The following is a 19650-nucleotide window of genomic DNA, read 5'->3' as shown; positions in this document are numbered from 1 at the left end:
GATTTTGTGCGTAAAATGTCATTTAGCAAAAAAAAAAAAGTTTGATGTCATTTCTGGTCCATCCTCTTCTTTTACATTTGTCCAACTCACACTCCATTACACACACATATAGACAGATGATGATAGATACATATATCTATAGATATATCCTTATCCATGTTTATTAATGAACAATGTTTCATAAAAAATGGCGTGAGATGCCACACACTTCTGCACCAGAGGGGGAAAGTCGGGGGCCAATATTTGTAGCCTGGGAAGGGGGTGATACCCATGGCCCCTTGCCAGGCTATGAATATGAGCCCGCAGCTGTCTGCATAGCCTTTACTGGCTATTAAAATAGGAGAACCCCTATATTTTATAGCCAGAAAGGCTACACAGACAGCTGCTGGCTGATAATCATATATTCATATCCCAGGAGGAAGGGGCCATGGATATTGCCCCCCCCCCCCGGCTACAAATACCAGCCCGCAGCCGCCCTAGAAATGGCGCATCTATAAGATGCGCCAATTCTGGCACTTAGCCCCTCTCTTCCCACTCCCGTGTAGCAGTGGGATATGGGGTAATGAGGGTTAATGTCACCTTGCTATTGTAAGGTGACAATAAGCCCAGTTAAAGGAGAGGCGTCAATAAGACCCCTATCCATTATTAATCTTTTGAAAAGATTAAAAAAACAAGAATAAAGTCTTTTAATGAAATATAACACAACACAGTTTTCATATGTTTATTGCATGCCCAAATCCAAGTGACACCCTCGGTCTCCTATAATAGAAAGTAAAAAAACTAAACCAACCGTATACTCCCTTGTCTAACGCAGTCCAATTAATAACATGTCCCACAACGATTTCCCCTATAGAACAGTGACATCAGGTGATAGCACTGCTCTATGGGGCCTCCCAGTGATGAACCGACTGGAGACAATGGCTCCTGCAGTGCATCACTGAGGTTACCTGAGTTCAGGGTCTCACTTTACAGCAATGCTGCGTGAGAATTAGGGTTATGGTTACGGGACCTCTTTCCCGGCGGCGGAGGGATACACAACGGAGGATTACCTCCTGTCATTTCATCGCTGGAGCCCCTGTAGAGCACTGACATCACCTGATGTCACTGTTCTATTAGGGAAATTGTCGTGGGACACTCGTTAATTGGACTGGCGGAAAGGTAAGTATAGGTTGGTTTATTATTTTTATTACAGGTGATCGAGGGCTTCGGATCATTAGATGATTGGTGAGTATGTACTCTATGTTATGTGTTGTATGTTATATGTATGTTCTGTATGTTATATGTTGTATGTTTTTTTACATTCAACATATTAGCCGGATGATAGGACTACTACTGTCCCATCATTAGCTAAAGTGTCACTCACTGTCAGTGTAGCAGGCATCGCCCCATGGGACTTGTAGTCCCATCAGACAATGCCTACATACACACAGCCCCGCAAACCCACTGCACAGCCCGATGACCCCCAGCACATCCCCGCTATACCCCGTACAGTCCCGGCAAGCCCCGCAAACCCCCCGGCACAGCCCGATGACCCCCGCACACACAGTCACCGCCACCCACACACCATACATGCACACTGTCACCGTCCACACTCCTCTCCCGATCTGCAGCGTTTCATATGCAGCAAAACTGCAGATCTTTATTAGACCTGCGGTTTTGCTGCGGATGTGCCCGACTCAATTCAAGTCAATGGGCGCAGAAACACTGCAGATCCGCACAAAAGAACTGACATGCTGCGGGGGAAGAAAAAAAAAAAGAAGCTGTATCTCTGGATTTTTGATGCAATTCCGCGCAGCAAAAAAACGCTGCGGATCCGCAATTAAATCCGCAACGTGTGAACATACCCTCATCACTCACTGTGAAAGGGGGAAGCAAACAGTTAAAGGATTTTACGCAAACTAATTATTCATAGTTTTCTACAAGGGAGAGGTGGTCTCCAAGCAGGATCCTCCTTTGTGACCAGAATGAGGAGCTGCTACAGTTCTCCTTCAATGGAGGACCCTCACATCTGTGATAGAAACTATGTGTGGAGCAGCAGAGGTCACAGCCCATGAGAGTCAGGCAACAGATGGCTCTGTGGCGCAATGGATAGCGCATTGGACTTCTAGTGAGAAGAGGACATTCAAAGGTTGTGGGTTTGAGTCCCACCAGAGTTGTGGTTTTGCAAAACATACATATTTTCTTTTTTCTTACAAAAGACTTTTAAAAAATATCCAAGTGCAATTAAATGCAATTATCTTGGGTTTACTGTCTTCATAATGTATTGGCTGCACTTAATATTTTATAGCTGATTTTTTTTATTCATGAGACTAGTCATTCTGCTTGGGTAAACCGCTCATTGAGAAATTTATTAACTATGCTAATTCTAGTATATTTTAATATATAACGGGCTAAGCGTCACTCTGTCTGAAGCCTGCGCAGTCTGGCTCCAGCCAGAATGAGGCATCCAGCGGTGAGGAGTGTGTATGGCACCCGGAGATGGCGGTATGCGTACATACCGCAATCTCGGGTGCCATACTTACATACTTACCTGATCAGGAGGAGCGTTGCCGCTGCGCTTCTCTATGGCCGGAGACCGGGGCAGAAGTGCGGCCGGAATTGCACATGCGCATAGCGCGATCCGGCGCCATTTTACTGAAGACACATTTGCAGTGTGTCTTTAGCAATATGGTGCCAGACAGAGGTATGGGCATGCGCGTACTCCAGCGCCAGACTCCTCCCCCGGCCTCCAGCAGAATGTGACAGCGCTGGAACAGGAAAGAAGGGCGAGTATAAATGTTTTTTTTTTGTTTGTGTGTAGCTTAATAGGGGTGAGGGGGACCATACTTAAGGGGGGTGAGGGGACTATGTATACCACTATTTGGGGGTGAGGGGACCATTCATACCAGGAAAGGGGGGGTGAGGGGACCATGCATACCAGGATTGGGGGGAGAGGGGTCCACGTCTACCAGAAAAGGGGGGAGAGGGGACCACGCCTACCAGAAAAGGGGGAGAGGGGCCATGCCTACCACGAAAAGGGGGGTGAGAGAACCACGTATACCAGGATAGGGGGGTGAGAGGACCACACATACCAGGATAGGGGGGGGGGGGGGGGGGACAGGATGGGGGGGGATGAGAGGACCACGCATACCAGGATAGGGGGGATGAGAGGACCACGCATACCAGGATAGGGGGGGTGAGAGGGCCATGCATACCAGGATGAGGAATAGGATGCCATGCTTACCAGGATTGGGGGGGGGTGAGGGTACCATGCACACCAGGATGAGAGACCATATATCAATAAAAATGCTCACCACCCGGGCGTAGAACTGGTTTATAGCTAGTTTTAATATATACACATGTAATCTACATAGATGAATGGACCTAGCACACATTCATACATTAATTTACAGACATTACATTAGGCACATACACAAACCGTAAATGATAAATTGTGAGGCTTACAAAATTGTATCCATTTTTCCAGGATTCAGTATGAACGCCACATACAGAAATCCTCACACTTACAACCTTAGCTTTTATCAGTGAGGTTGCTAATGGTCATCTGAGGAACGTTCTGCAGTGTTAAATGCACTGGGAAAAAATCATCAAGATCTGCTGCTGGCAGCTCCCTCTACAATTGCCGACCAATGATGCCCCAGATGTCTGTGATGGGAGACCAGTCCAGAGATGCTGCAGGCAGCTCATTGTACAATTACAGACCAACATCCTCCATTGACTACATCTGGGATGTCAAATCATTTTAGGCAAAAATTATGTATAGTTTATATACATCTGAAATTTAAAAAAAAAATGCGTGTATGCTAGATCTGATTTTTCAACAGCTTATGGTCCATGTGTTTATTGGTAACAATCTAGCATTCATTTATCGTCCATGTGTAAAAGAGGAAAGTCCCAAGCTTCTCCTACCCATAAGACCATAAAAAGCAGGCAGCATAATGAGGCTTGTGTGCCATCCATCCATTTTATCACGTTATTAGTTGGGTGCATTAACATTAGACACTCCCTTGGGTGTTGGTAATTAGCTGTATAAAGGATGTATTATTTATATGTACACTAACCTGCAGAGTTCCTCTCGTGCTCTGTAAAACTGATGCGGAGAGAGGAGCCACCCTTTTATCTTGAAGGTTTCCTGTCCTTGAAGGGCAGATCCCCTCTCTCTCGTGGTGCCGTCATGTCTCATGAAAAAACACATTACCAGGTATGTAATACCCGTGTTCTCTATAAAGATATATTAACTGCAAGACTAAAAATCTGATTTATGCCATCATATGTGCTTGCAACAAGCTCTATGATGGCTAGACATCGCAGGAGGTTAGAAAAAAACCTAAGCATATTTCAACCATTAATCTGGCACGGGCTGATATGCTTAAAGGAAAAACCTTGACCTCAGTTGCTGCACATTTTCTTCAATATCGTCAAGGTGAACCCAGCAACATTAGGGCTACTGGGCTGCAAAAATGTAACATCATCATTAGGGGTGGCAAATGCCATAGCAGACTCTTACAGATAGTCGAGATGGATTTTTAATCTTTGGTCTCTTTCACCCTCTGGCTTTAGATGAGGAATTGTATATCGGCATTTTGGACTGAGGGAGGACAAGGTCGGCTTAGCAAGTGCACTAGATAGACCTGGATACCAGATACTAATGGGCAGCTACAAACACTGGTCTTTTGTTCCAGTTTGTTTCGGTTTTCAGCCTTATTCGCTTCTACGACTTATTCATTCTGTTTAAGTCCCTCTGAACTCTATGGATCAATATACTCTGGACCACTATGACCATTGAATTCTTGGGATTGTTTTGAGGAATATTCTTGAATCATTGATGGGACAATTATTGTACGTTAGTAAACCTCCCCTTTGGAAGAATGGACTACTTTATTATGATGTATGGCATATAAGTATACTATTTATCTATATATTAAATCAGAAGCACATCTAAGTAGACTGAAATGTATATGGGTTACTTGGGCTACATACAGATGTCCTCACTTTCTTTTACATTAAATCTTCAAGATACCTTGACCATATAGGCTTATCCCTTCATATGTATTATGGGCTGCATGCATTGTGCATATCCTTTGAGTGACAGTTGTCAGACATCGCTGCCAAATTCCTGTTCTTTGGGTATATTACAGCTCTAAGTGACATATGTACATAATTCAAACAATATAAAATTGCTAAGATCATTAATTATACGTCACCTTGCTAATAGGGATAAGCAAACCCTAACTAACGTTCAGTGTTTGTACCAGACACCTAGTGTTCAGTGCCGAACTCAGAACACAGACTTTTCCTGAACCGGAAGTTAATTTTACAGCCCTATTTTCAGAAACCCCATGCCCATCTGCTGTTGAGGACACCTTATGGCAGAAGCAGGTCTAACCTGATGCAGACACTGCATAGGCCCCCATGCCCCTCTCCCGAGTGACCCTTTGCATTGCAAGGCAGAGTGGCTGTGGTGTTAGCTGTAGGCCAGTCACCCCACCTACCTGGTGCAAGAGTTGATTTCAGAACACCTGTCGCTTCAGGACCTGCTTGCACAGTGAGACTGTCAGAGAAGGGATTTCTAGGTCTCCTCAGGTATTTTATTTCTTATGGGTATCCATGTAATGAGGCATAATCAGAGAGACAGACTGCTCGTTGTATTTCCAAATAGTCTGTAAAGTTTATTGACCGCATTAGTTTTTATAGTACAAGATCAAAGGAAAATGTGGCATTACACAATTGGCAAAACAAAAAGGGAGATTACATAATCTGGCAGAAATATGAGTAATACAATTGGTTGTCAAACACATCGTGAGACACGAGATAGAATACATAATAAAATGTGGGGGAACATTCCAGAACTTTTCATATGTCGGTGTGACCTGGTTGAAAAGTTGACATTCTTAAGAGAATTTGGACTGAGTTACAGAATTTTGGAAGCAACAATATGTTCTGGACCAATTTCTGGGAATCTATACAGAACTATCAGGCCATAAAAAAAAAAAAAAAAAAAATTGCTTTATTGAAAAAACTACTATTTTAATTTTTTCAATAAAGCAAGAAATTTTATCAGCTGGAACGCCCCTCATGTTTTTGTCTACTGTCAACTATCGTTTGGTCCAGACGAGGTTCCGTGCTGTGGCTGGTGAGCTGGCATGGGCTTCTTTTAGCCCATTTTTTTTTTTTTCTATTTGTCCATAAAAAATCTGCATGTAGACTGATAACTGGATAAAGGGTCATCCTTACACAATACTATTTTCTAGTATTATATTCAGAACAGAATTTAACCCCTTCAACAACTCCCCTTTTTTATCATCTAGTCTACGCCTTCTTCTGTCTTACCCCTGCCTATTGCTGAGGCCTGCAAGATAACCCTACTTCACAAAATACACGGCTTGTCCTATGTATATCATGGGATACCAGCTCTGCTGCGTATCCATTCAGATTATACTTGTGGACAAGACCTCCTTTCCCTATTTCCCTATTCTAAAAAAAAAAAAAAAAAAAAAAAAAAAAAAAAAAAAAAAGTATAGTTTTTATTAGGGGAGTATTATCTTGAGTGCAAAATAATGAGATCGTGAGTAAATACTTATTGTAACATATTAATATATTAGAATATATTATATTTTATTTGTTAGTAGCAATCGTTTAAAGTCCATAGTGAAAGTAAATCTTCATTGTTGTAGTTCTTTGTAGAGCCTTTGTCTTTGTATGCATTGTGGAAAACCGCTGGTCTGAGCAAAAGACAATCAGCTAGGTCCACTGAAGTTGGCTTGTTGCAGAATATACATTCACGCTGGACAGTGGTTATGAAGGTAGTCATCACTTGTGTTTGCTTGATCTCCGAATCAGTATCAAATTTAGCTTTATGTTTACCTGGAAAACATTTACAATTAGAACTGAGAATTTTCTTTGTGATATTGGTTATTGCAGTTATGAGAAGATGGTTTGTTTTACTCTAAAACTGCTTGAATTAGGAAATGGATTATTCCCGATATCCATCCACCTATCCCTTTAAACAAATTCAGAGGATTTAACCATGCGAGCCATTCAGGGAGGGGCAGGTCATAAATTGAATTTACTTTCCGTATTCCTTCATCAGCCTAGCTTGTTCTATGTCATGAGTGACACATCAGTACGGATGGATCAATATAGCATGCGGGTCCCACCACCAGACAGAATCCCCCTTGAGATGCTGAGATAGTCGAGCACCAGAGAGTGCTGGTTAGTTATGACAATGAGCTGTCTCATATTTGATGTCATTAATGTAGAATCTGCATAAGTTCTCGGTCACGTTATCAAAGATATCACCCAATTCCTCCATCATCCGAGCATTTCTTATGGTTCCGAACATAACTTCCAGAGGAACAGTTAGGGCCATTCCAGTTTTATGATACCATGGAGTGTGCATTAAATGCTTGGATGGCTGTGGAGAGGGTGTACTACGTTTTGCCATCATGTTGCTAGGGACATTTATATAAGGAAAATCACTTTGATCCCAGGTGGCTGGCTCTAATCTAGTCAGTGTACATGCACCTTCAGCTTCTTTAGGAATCCACCTATATGCATTGCTCCCGCATACTATTTAAACCCCCTTTGGTAATTCAAACTTAAATTCATTAAAAAAAAGCTATTGCTATAGAAACCAACCGGGTGGTGGCAGTTTAACCCCTTCCTGACAGACGTACTATCCCGTCCATGGGACCCGGGCCCCTATGCCCATGGACGGGATAGTACATCTACCGTGATCAGCGGCGCCCACATGGTGAGCGCCGCTGATCGCGGCCAGGTGTCAGCCGATTATCACAGCTGACAGCCGCACAATGTGTCAGGGGCGGTCATAATCGCGGTGTACCGGGGGTTAAAGGGAAGCATCGGCAGGGAGGGGGCTCCCTCCGTGCTTCCCTGAGCCCCCCCACGGCAGCGCAATGTGCAGCGCTGCTGCCGGGGGCTCCTTTCCTGCAGGCCCCTGAATCCAAGATGGCGACGGGGGCCTGCAGAAAGCTGGCTTCCTCAGTGCCTGCAAAGCGCAGGCATGAGGAAGCCTTGTGCACTGCCTGTGACAGATTGCTGATCTGTCACAGTGATCTGTGATGTGACAGATCAGCGATCTGTCACAGAACAGTGATGTTCCACCTGGGACTATTTAATAAAGTAAAAAAAAAAAAGAAAAAAATGTTAAAATAATTTTTAAAAAATCGCCAAATTACAAAAATAAGAAATATTCCCCCAAATAAATCCATTTTTTGAAAAAAAAAAAAAAAAAAAAAAAAAAAAAAAAGGACACATTAGGTATCGCCGCGTCCGTAACGACCCGCCCTATAAAACTGTCCCATTAGTTAACCCCTTTAGCGAATCCCTTAAAATAAAAAACGAAGCAAAAAATAATGATTATACCGCCAAACAAAAAGTGTAATAACGCGCGATCAAAAAGACGCATATAAATATCCATGGTACCGCTGAAAACGTCATCTTGTCTCCCAAAAAACGAGCTGCCACACAGCATAATCAGCGAAAAAATAAAAAAAAGTTATAGCTCGCAGAATAAAGCGATGCAAAAAATATATAAAATAGTTTTCATTGCATAAAACACAAAAAAACGACCTAAATGAGGTATCGCTGTAACCGTACTGACCCGAAGAATAAAACCGCTTTATCAATTTTACCGCACGCGGAACGGTGTAGACGCACCCCCCCAAAAGAAATTCATGAAACGCTGGTTTTTGTTCATTCTGCGTCCCAAAAATCGGAATAAAAAGCGATCAAAAAATGTCACGTGCCCGAAAATGGTACCAATAAAAACGTCAACTCGTCCCGCAAAAAATAAGACCTCACATGACTTGGTGGATCAAAATACGGAAAAATTATAGCTCTCAATATGTGGTGATGCAAAAACTATTTTTACAATAAAAAAAGAGTCTTTTAGTGTGCGACAGCCGCCAAACAAAAACCGCCATAAATGGTAAATCAAACCCCCCGTTATCACCCCCTTAATTAGGGAAAATAAAATAAAAAAATGTATTTCCATTTTTCCATTACGGTTAGGGGTGTGTTGGGGTTCGGGTTGGAGTTAGAATTGGGGGTTTCCACTGTTTGGGCACATCAGGAGCTCTCCAAATGCAACATGGCGTCTGATCTCAATTCCAGCCAATTCTGAGTTGAAAAAGTCAAATGGTGCTCCTTCCCTTCCAAGCTCTGACACGCGCCCAAACAGTGTTTTACCCCCACATGTAGGGTATCAGCCTACTCAGGACAAATTGCAAAACAATTTTTGGGGTCCAATTTCTCCTGTTACCCTTAGGAAAATAAAAAATTAGGGGCAAAAATATCATTTTTGTGGAAAAAAATGATTTTTTATTTTCACGTCCGAGCGTTATAAACTTCTGTGAAGCACTTGGGGGTTCAAAGTGCTCACCATACATCTAGATAAGTTCCTTGGGGGGGTCTAGTTAACAAAATGGTGTCATTTGTGGGGGGTTTCCACCTTTTAGGTACATCAGGGGTTTTCCAATCGCGACATGGTGTCCGATCTCAATTCCAGCCAAAAACGTCAAATGGCGCTGCTTCCCTTCCGAGCTCTGCCATGCGCCCAAATAGTGGTTTACCCCCACATGTGGGGTATCAGCGTACTCAGGACAAATTGCACAATAACTTTTAGGGTCCTGTTACCCTTGGGAAAATAAAAATTGGGGTGAAAAGATCATTTTTGTGGAAAAAATATGATTTTTTTAATTGTACCGCTGTACGTTATAAACTTCTGTAAAGCCCTTGTGGGTTCAAAGTTCTCACCACATATCTAGATAAGTTCCTTAGGGGGTCTAGTTTCCAAAATGGGGTCACTTGTAGGGGGTTTCCACTGTTTAGGTACATCAGGGACTATCCAAACGTGACATGGCGTCTGATCCGAATTCCAGGGGGCCCCGGAAGAAGCTTATTGTGAAACGCGCATTGGGGTGCAGGAGGCTGCGATGCCCATGTGTTATTTGAGCCCACTGTGATCAGGTATTCATGCACTTTTGTTCTGGCTTCATTATGTACTGTAAAGTGGTCAGCCTAGATAGATCTATATGAGGACTTAGATATTAGCATTTTGCTGTTCCACATTTAACTGTTTCATGTATCGTGCCATTTAATTAGACATCCATAGTAGATCATTTTGGGTCTATTTGTTAGCGGTTTTCCCTAGGCTGATTTACTTGCCGTCTTAGACAATCATGTCATGTTGCCGGTATATTTGCCCTTCAGATTCATTATGCTGTTTAGGATATTTTTGCTATATTTAGATATTTAACCATTTATATACAGCAGTGTATTTTGAAGGCCTTTTTTTGCACTTTTCACTTTCTAAGTGCTCATTTTGTACACTTTTGAGCTACATTATTATGCCTGTTAACATCTTATCTGTTTAGGGCCATCTGCGCCTTCTTTTGGGCATTTTTTATTATTTTGTGTATTGTTAATTACTTTTATACAATTTTTCTGGATCTCTTCATTATTCCGGCTATTGATATTATGCTAGTCTGGTTGGTCTTTTTGTCGATTTTAAGGTCATGTGAGCCAGATAAGGATGACGGATCTGGAAGGGAACTGAAAACACGCGTATGAATTTGCTGCAATACCTGTTGCAATCATAGAATCATAGAATCGTAGAGTTGGAAGGGACCTCCTGGGCCATCTGGTCCAACCCCCTGCTCAAAGCAGGATTCGCTAAATCATCCCAGTCAGATGTCTGTCCAGCCTCTGTTTGAAGACTTCCATTGAAGGAGAACTCACCACTTCTCGTGGCAGCCTGTTCCACTCATTGATCACTCTAACTGTCAAAAAGTTTTTTCTAATATCTAATCTGTGTCTCCTCCCATTCAGTTTCATCCCATTGCTTCTAGTCTTTCCTTGTGCAAATGAGAATAAAGTTGATCCTTCTACAATGTGACAGCCCTTTAGATATTTGTAGACAGCTATTAAGTCTCCTCTCAGTCTTCTCTTTTGCAAACTAAACATTCCCAAATCCTGCAACCTTTCCTCATAAGACAGGGTTTGCAGACCGGTCACCATTCTGGTCGCTCTTTTCTGAACTTGCTCCAGTTTGTTGATGTCTTCTTTAAAATGTGGTGCCCAAAACTGGACACAATATTCCAGATGAGGTCTGACCAAAGAGGAGTAGAGGGAAATAATGACTTCACGTGATCTAGACTGTATGCTTCTGTTAATACATCCTAGAATTGCATTTGCCTTTTTTGCTGCTGCATCACACTGTTGACTCATATTCAGTCTGTGATCTATTAGTATACCCAAGTCTTTTTCACATGTGCTGTCACTTAGCCCTATTCCTCCCATTCTATATATGCTTTTTCCATTTTTATTGCCCAGATGTAGTACTTTGCATTTCTCCCGGTTAAAAACCATTCTGTTAGTTGCTGCCCACTTCTCCAGTTTATTTAAATCTTTTTGAATCCTCTCTCTCTCTTCTCTAGTATTAGCTATCCCTCCTAGCTTTGTGTCATCAGCAAATTTAATCAGTTTACCCTCAATTCCTTCATCTAAATCGTTGATAAAGATGTTGAACAATACAGGGCCCAGGACAGAGCCCTGTGGTACCCCACTTGAGACATTCTTCCAACTGGATGTGCAGCCATTTACGACCACTCTTTGGGTCCGATCACTAAGCCAGTTATGAATCCACCTAACAGTTGCCTTGTCCATTCCATACTTAATCATTTTTTCAATAAGGATTGTATGAGAGACTTTGTCAAATGCTTTGCTGAAGTCAAGATATACTATATCTACAGCATTTCCTTGATCCAATCAGTGATACCGTCATAGAAGGAAATTAAGTTAGTCCGACATGACTTATTAGTTACAAACCCATGCTGACTCTGTTTAATCACTTCATTCTTATCCAGGTATTGACATACATGTTGTTTAATAATCTGTTCAAAGATCTTTCCTGGTATAGAAGTCAGACTCACCGGCCTATAGTTACCTGGGTCCACCTTCTTCCCCTTTTTGAAGATAGGAACAACATTTGCTCTTCTCCAGTCTTCTGGCACTTCTCCTGTTCTCCAAGAATTTTCAAAGATTATAGAGAGGGGTTCAAAAATTTCTTCTGCTATCTCCTTCAGTACTCTGGGGTGTAATTCATCTGGACCTGGAGACTTGAATTCATTTAGGCTAGCTAAGTGTTTCCTCACTATCTTTCTGTTTATAGATATCCTGGATTCTTCTATTCCCTTAATAGGACAGTGAATAACAGTTGATGTTACATTTCCTTTCTGAGAGAAAACAGATGCAAAATAGGAATTTAAAAGTTCAGCCTTCTCAACATCCTGTCTTACCATTTCATCATTTTCATCCTGTAAAAATCCTATAGCATCTTTGACTTTTCTTTTACTTTTGACATATCCCCAAAATCCTTTATTATTGCTTTTGACATCTCTTGCAAGCCTCAATTCATTTTCAGCTTTAGCTAATCTGATTTGTGCCCTGCAGGTTCTGCAGACAGCATTATATTCTTCTTTAGATATGCCTCCCTCTTTCCATTTTATAAACATTTTTTTCTTCCTTTTTAGCATGTGCTTAAGTTCTGTGTTCATCCATCCTGGTTTCCTTAACTGCTTCCTATTCTTCCCTCTTTTCGGAATTGTTAACAACTGTGCTTTGAGAATTTCATTTTTCAAGATTTCCCATCCTTCCTGGACATTTTTGTCTTTAAGGATATCCAGCCATTGGATCCCTCCAATTCTCTTTCTGAATCCCTTAAAATCTGCCTTTCTGAAATCTAACCTTGACGTCTGAGTCTTCACAGGTCTTCCGCCTCTAGTTATCCAAAATTCTAAAATAGCATGGTCGCTACCTCCTAGGGTCCCAGCCACTTTTACCTCCTCAACCATTTCCTCCCTGTTTATAAGGATTAGATCCAAGGTAGCAGTTCCCCTTGTTTTCTCCCTTACCTTTTGGAAGATAAAGTTGTCAGCAAGAGAGGATAAGAATTTCCTTGACCTGTTAGTTTTGCCTGAGAGAGATTCCCAACAAATGTCTGGATAGTTGAAATCTCCCATGACAACTATGTCATATTTTTTGGAGAACTTGGCCATTTGATGCATAAAGAGTTCATCCATAGCTTCAGCTTGCACAGGCGGCCTGTAGTAAATGCCTACAATGGTGTCCTTTCCATTGTTCTGTCCTTGTATTCTTACCCAAACAGTTTCCACAGAACTCCCAGTCTCTGAAGCTTCAATCTCTGTGCAGATATACGCGTTTCTAACATACAATGCGACACCCCCTCCTCGTTTATCAAGTCTGTTGTACAAGTCAAGTCAATGCACCCACATAGGCAGTCATTTTTGAATGTGAGGCCTGCATCTGCTGGGGAAAGTACAATCCTGTCTTGGGAGGGCTCCCAAATACGACTTCATATGGACTCAAACTTGTCTTTTTGTTGGGAGTCACCCTAACAGTGTACAATGCAATGGGAAGACACTCAGTCCATGGTTTACCTGTTGCCGCCATTGCCTTTTGAATTTTCAATTTTAGTGTAGCGTTTAACCTTTCCACCCTGTCACTGCTCTGGGGATGATAGGGAGTGTGAAATAATTGCTCCATCCCCAAGGCTCAGTGATTCCTTGGCACACTTGTGAAGTGAAATGACTACCTCAGTCATTTTCAATTACCTCTCGTACTCCAAGTCTGCAAACAACTTCTGATAACCGCTTTTTAACCACAGTGCGCACATTTGCATGAGCACAGGGCCATGCCTCTGGCCAATTGGAGAAAAGATCTACACATACCAGCACGTATTCATAGTTGCCTACTCTTGGAAGCTGAATGAAATCAATCTGCAGTCACTGAAAAGGGTACAATGGCCTGGGGGTGCACTTTGGTGGCACCTTCACCCTTTTTCTCACATTATGGCATGCGCAGATTACACATCCCTGTATGAATTTTGCAGCAGCATAATGGAACCCTGGTGCAACCCAACTTGCTTTTACCTGGCTTACCAATGCATCCTTGGATTGATGTGTTAGTCCGTGAGAGAGGGAGCACACCATAGGGAACAGTGCCCTAGGCAAGTAATACTTAACATCCACTCTACACAATCCATCCTCTTATTTTGTACCTGAGTGCTTTTGCCAATTCTTTTTCCAGTACAGAGGCCTGTTCTTGCAGGCTCTGAAGCAACTGAAGATCCACCTCCCCAGACACTTGTACAGTGTATGTTCCTGCGGGAAGAGGGAACAAAAGCAGCAGCCTTGGCTGCAATATCAGCTCAGGTATCACCTTCGGCTTCCTTAGTGCGCTCTTTAGTGTGAGCTTGCACTTTCACTATAGCAACTTTTTTTTAGGCAGGTCCAATGCTCGGAGAAGCTCAGCCACCAATTCTGCATTTTTTAATGGGCTTACCAGAGGAACCAACAAAACATTCTGCTCTTACATATGGGACTGTAATCATGGAAAATGCAGAATGTGTGGCACTATCGGTAAATGCACCGCCACTATACATGCCTCAGCAAGTGCTTTCAATTCAGCTTCCCCGAGCAGACATTCTAGAAGGTAAAGCTTTACTTTACCAACTTATGTTGATCAACCACTGAATAACCTGTAAAAGGTGCTTCATCTTGGTAAAAACGTGACACATCTACATAAAACTCTGGATCTGCATTGGGGATTGGTGTCTCTTGCACATTTACACGGCTACTTGCCAAAAAACAAAACAGTATGCCCTTAGCAAGTTCGCCCAATTCTTGACAGTACAAATGCAAAGGGGAGGTCATAATTTGGGATTCCTAGTGCCGGGGCTGAGAGAATGGCTTCCTTAAGGTTCTTGAACTCCTCTTTTGCTTCCGGGGTCAGTTGGTATGGCTGCCCCTCAATGACAACACATCAAAGAGGCTGCATCATTTGTGATTCAGATGGAATCCATTCTCTACAGTAACCCATCAGCCCCAGCAAAGTCCTCCGTGTACTGCTGGAAGTGGGCACAGTTGCTTGGCTTATGGCTTTTTTCCTTCTGGTGTTATGTGTTTCAGCTGAGGTGAAATGCAATGACCTAAGAAAACAACTTTCCTTTGCTATTGGCAGTTACCCCTTTAAACCTTACATCCTTCATGGTACAAAAATATTAACAAGGAAGCTGTTTCCATTAGACATACCTGTTTTCACTCTGCTCAGGGGATATCATCTAAATATGCACCGGTACAGTTCCTGGTTTCAATTTGATGGATACTGGTATTATCCTAAACCAACGTCTGTCTTATCCTTTACCCATACTGCAGCTGGTACCTGCTCGAACATTTGCCAAATGTCCTCATCTTGGTCAGTTGCAGTTTTTCTTGTCATCTAGCTAAATTAGCAACATCATAATAGAGGGTTGCTTCAGACAATGGACCTGTAACAGTAATGCCTTTCTTTCAAACTAATTAAAAACCTGCATTCATAGCACTCAGATAAATGTCATGTAAGATTGACAGGTGCTGATATCCTGACTAGCAATTGGGCACACAAGTCTGTGGTACGTGCTATTCACACATTCATGGGTTCTGTATCATGCAATAGACTGTTCCTCCTGATCTGAATCGTTGTGGCATATCCTTTTCCTTATATAATAGTATGGCTCGCCCCCATATCAGGCATTTTAATTGCTTCCCATGAGGAAGTTCTAACTGTGCGATAGTGATTGGACCATCCTGTGGAGAACCGCTATTTTTCTGGGTCTGATATCACATCTTTCCTTTACGGTTCTCCCCTGTGATGTATACCTGCCGCCTGCACCACAGTTTTTACAGCATTATTAAATGCATCCAGAGGTATATTCATGTGGCGCCCCTGAGGCTCAGTTGCCACATAGGTACAGCACCTCCTCCTGAGGTGTGGTGCCCCACCATCCAGGTAAGTTGGAGGCTACTGACCACACTCCAACACTTGCACCCCACACAGAGTAATTCAGCAGAGCCACATTGCGGCTCCTTGCTTAGAGTAGTGGAGAACCTTTGGTGGTTCCCTGCTTGGAACACTAAACATGCTGGAGGCAGGTGGAGTTGAGAATACATAAAGAGCGGGAATGTTTAGGATTACAGGTCAGTCTGGGAGAGGAAGCAACTCAGAGGAGTGAGGAAAGAACATCCCCGAGAGAGGGATGGAGGAAGGAGGTGCTGCAGCAGAGCTCAGTGACCTGGGTCTGCTGGCACGGGAAAGGAAAGAAGGAGAAAGACATTGAACTGAAACCTGATCTTTCATTAGAGAGATTAGTACGGAACGAAGGAGTAAAAGGGAACAGAGGACGTGGGTTAGTAGAGAACCCTGCCTAGAAGTTCTAATCGCAAGGCCGGGGCCCGGTCCCCGATGTTGTATGGATGCTAATGGTCCTGCAGCAGACACCGGTGGAGTAGTGGGCTGTAAATGCACTACTCCCATCTAAGACTTGGGGCACAACAGCAACTTGGATAGTGAGCCGGGACTCAGGAGTGAGGAGTCCCCGAAGCAGGCTACAGCTGTCTGCCGTACAAGTAGAGTTCTTGGAAATATCTGTCAGGAGGAACTCCAGTGTAACTCAGTACTAGGAGATCTTTACACTTAAAGGCGCTATAAGAGGAGACGTTCAGAAAGGTACATGCTGGCGGAGCATTGGAAGGGAGCATTCCATCTTGCCTGGAGGTTGACCGAGTCCCTGACCCAGAGGACACGGCACGGAGGCAGGCACCTGTGTGCACTACAGACTGAATGGAGGACACCAGGGCTTGTAGTTCCTAAGCTTTACTCAGTCTTGCGCCAACGCACCCAGCACCGCTACATCTGGGTACCAGCTTCTGCACCGCTTGTGCCTCTCCTCTTCCCCTACATCTACACTGCACTGGGGCTACAGCTCCACCTGTGGGGAGCATCACCATCTTGGCTGCAACACACCACCAGCTCCAGAGGATCAGCATGCAACGTCAGCCTAACATCTCACTTGCCGAACACCACGGGTGGCGTCACAAACTATTCCATTCCCTACATTCTTTCAATTGCCCCCCATTAATTGGGCACCCAGGGCCACAGACCGGGTCACCGCCGCTGTGACACATCCCGCCGACACCGGCCTGGTACAGAGTACCCCACAGCGCTGGGAGGGTGACCCATTCACCATAACAGGAGTTGGCTTCTGCTGCTTCTTTACTTTCCTATTGTTAATCTGGTCCTCTATCCCCTAAACATGGGAAGGGATTGTATATGCATTCTGGCCATACCCTTAATACTTCTGTACTTAGATCTTTCAATCCTGTCAGAAACATTTTTACAAATCTGGCTTCTCTAGGGTTTTTCAAGTCAGTTATTAGGGGTATGGATTGTCTGCAGTGAAATGTCTTCTCATTTCTCCCCTCCATAGTAATTGTACAGAGGTTGAGGCTGCAGACACAAGGAATCTCAACTCTGTGTACAACTTCGTCCTTCTTTGGGCTGCTGGTTTCATCCCCTGCTCTTTACAGAGGTGGAGAGAGCTGTGGAAATACAAACTGACATTGCGAAGGGTGGGCTGCCTGTGTGTGGAGACACTGCAAATTGCCTCACATACATTCTCTCATTCTATCATTCTTAGTATTTAAAAAAAAGACCATATCATTCAGAGGTTCTGATCCACGCTGCAACTTGCACACCATAGTCATATTTTCCGAATCCACACAGCATGCTCCTTACTTAAACGCTGGTATCTCTCAGCATCCAAACATCCATTCCTTGGCACTACTGCCTTTTCAAGAATTGTCAGCGGTATTAACGGCTTCATAATCCTGCCCAAAAACGCACAGGTCCTTTATCTTCTATCTCGGATCCGTAGTCTGTCCTGACCTGGTGTGCCTGGCACCAATAACAGCTGTCAAAGGTAGAGACCCCTGTCTTCAGCCCTGTTATGTAATAGCCGGATCCCACTGGTCTACTATAATAGCCAGCAATCCTACTATCAAAGCAATAACCTGAACCGTAATTATCTGTTCTATCCTGATGCTGATACACACTCTCCCAAACAAATTCGACAGATTACTATAAACATCACAGTTCCAAGCACAAGCGCTATATACTCCTCATACATCTGGATCTGAGGATCTGAGTCCTCACTAGACTTTGAATATGCAAGGTCTATTCCTGAATCCACTCCGGGTTCAATAAGACAATATTCGTGCGTGATATGGTCTTGCCACCTTGGCATATACCCTCTAGAGTCCAGTACATCTACCCAGCTTTTAAACAATGCATATGACAACAATATACTTCTGCGCCTATACTGGTGAACTGAACACAGACCCTTCTCACACAGCATCTGGTGCACACACGGTAAGCATTTGTCTGACATTTCAATCACATCCATGCACGCAGTACTTCCGTACTCTCTCGCTCCCCACATCTTATCAAAAATGCTCTAGTGCCAATGGACTAAAACAAAACCACATCTATTTGTATTAACCCTGTATTTACCTTAGTTACCAGCTGATCTCTGGTCTCCCACCTGTCACATGCAGCGATGCGTGCTGGCCAGCGGGAGACCAGCGACCAAAAAAATGTCCAGGGCTTTCCTACAGCGATCCCGGCAGGGGGCCGGTCGCTGATCGCTGTCACACACAGCAATCTCGCTGGTGAAAATGCTGTTACGTCACAAAACTTGTGACTCAGCAGCGATCTTGCTAGCGAGATGGCTATGTGTGACGGGGCCTTTACTCACTGCTTTGAGTAATGAAAAGGCTATTTATACACTAAGAACACATCATTTAGTCTCCATAAATCAACAGCACTTCTTAGTAACCCACAACACAGATCCAGCAATATCAGGGCCATAGTATTATCAGAACAGTTCAGCACAGCATTATCAGTACTACTTATCAATCAACTGACAAGACACCAACAAACAAAAGAATAATAGAAGTAATAAAGGAAAGAAACATAGAACAAGCATAGCAGAGCAGGATCAATACAATATGATTGTAATGATGTCAGTGGTTAATACTGAAAATATTGCAGAGAGGGAGACAGGAACCCTTGTTGTAGATACAGACAAAACTAATAGAAAATCATCACACTTCATAATGAAACAAAATAATTCTTAGCAGCACTTAGACAATCAAACAAGAGATAAAAAAAAATATATACCTTTTTTTTACCCTAGGGCTTTTCCCATTAGAAACCACCACAGAGTGACTCCAGAAAGCCCCTTTTCCCAGAAAGAAAACTCTGCGAGTAACAAATCTACTCACTTACCCGGGATCTGGTCTTCTGTTCAGAATGGAGGCGGTCAATTGTTCAGTCTGAGATGAAAGTCAAAGGGGATTATCATCTCACTGGGGCCTCCAAATTGTCGGAGAAGGGATATCTATATCTCCTCAGGTATATCTATACTTTATGGGTACCCATGGAATGAAGCATAATCACAGAGACAGACTGCACGCTGCCTCCCAAATAGTCTCCCACCGTTTGACAGCATGATCTTTTATAGAACAAGATCACAGGAAATAAGATTACATAACAAATGGCAAAATAAAAAGGGAGGTTACATAATAATCTGGCAGAACTATGAGTTATACAATTGGTTGTCAAACACATCCTGAGACACGAGAGATTACACAAGAAAATGTGGGAGAACATCCCAGAACTTTTCTATGTTAGTGTGACCTGCTTCAAAAATTGAAGTTCTCAAGAGAATTT

The 19650-nt window shown here is 43.1% G+C and overlaps 1 protein-coding gene and 1 non-coding gene across 2 annotated transcripts in view; one reads left to right on the top strand and one right to left on the bottom strand.

Annotated features, from left to right (window-relative positions):
• Positions 1-19650, bottom strand: part of MRPL19 (mitochondrial ribosomal protein L19) — a 161742-nt gene that overhangs the window by 31297 nt on the left and 110795 nt on the right. The window lies entirely within an intron of this gene.
• TRNAR-UCU (transfer RNA arginine (anticodon UCU)) lies at positions 2071-2156 on the top strand. Its single transcript is given in 2 exon segments — positions 2071-2107; positions 2121-2156. It is a non-coding gene; the product is annotated as a tRNA-Arg (tRNA).

Source organism: Dendrobates tinctorius, unplaced genomic scaffold, assembly GCF_039654945.1.
Source record: "Dendrobates tinctorius isolate UK_male_01 unplaced genomic scaffold, ASM3965494v1 ptg000093l, whole genome shotgun sequence".
Classification (NCBI taxonomy): Eukaryota; Metazoa; Chordata; class Amphibia; order Anura; family Dendrobatidae; genus Dendrobates; species Dendrobates tinctorius.
Note: the sequence above shows the minus strand (reverse complement) of the source record. Positions and strands in the feature narration are given on the sequence as shown.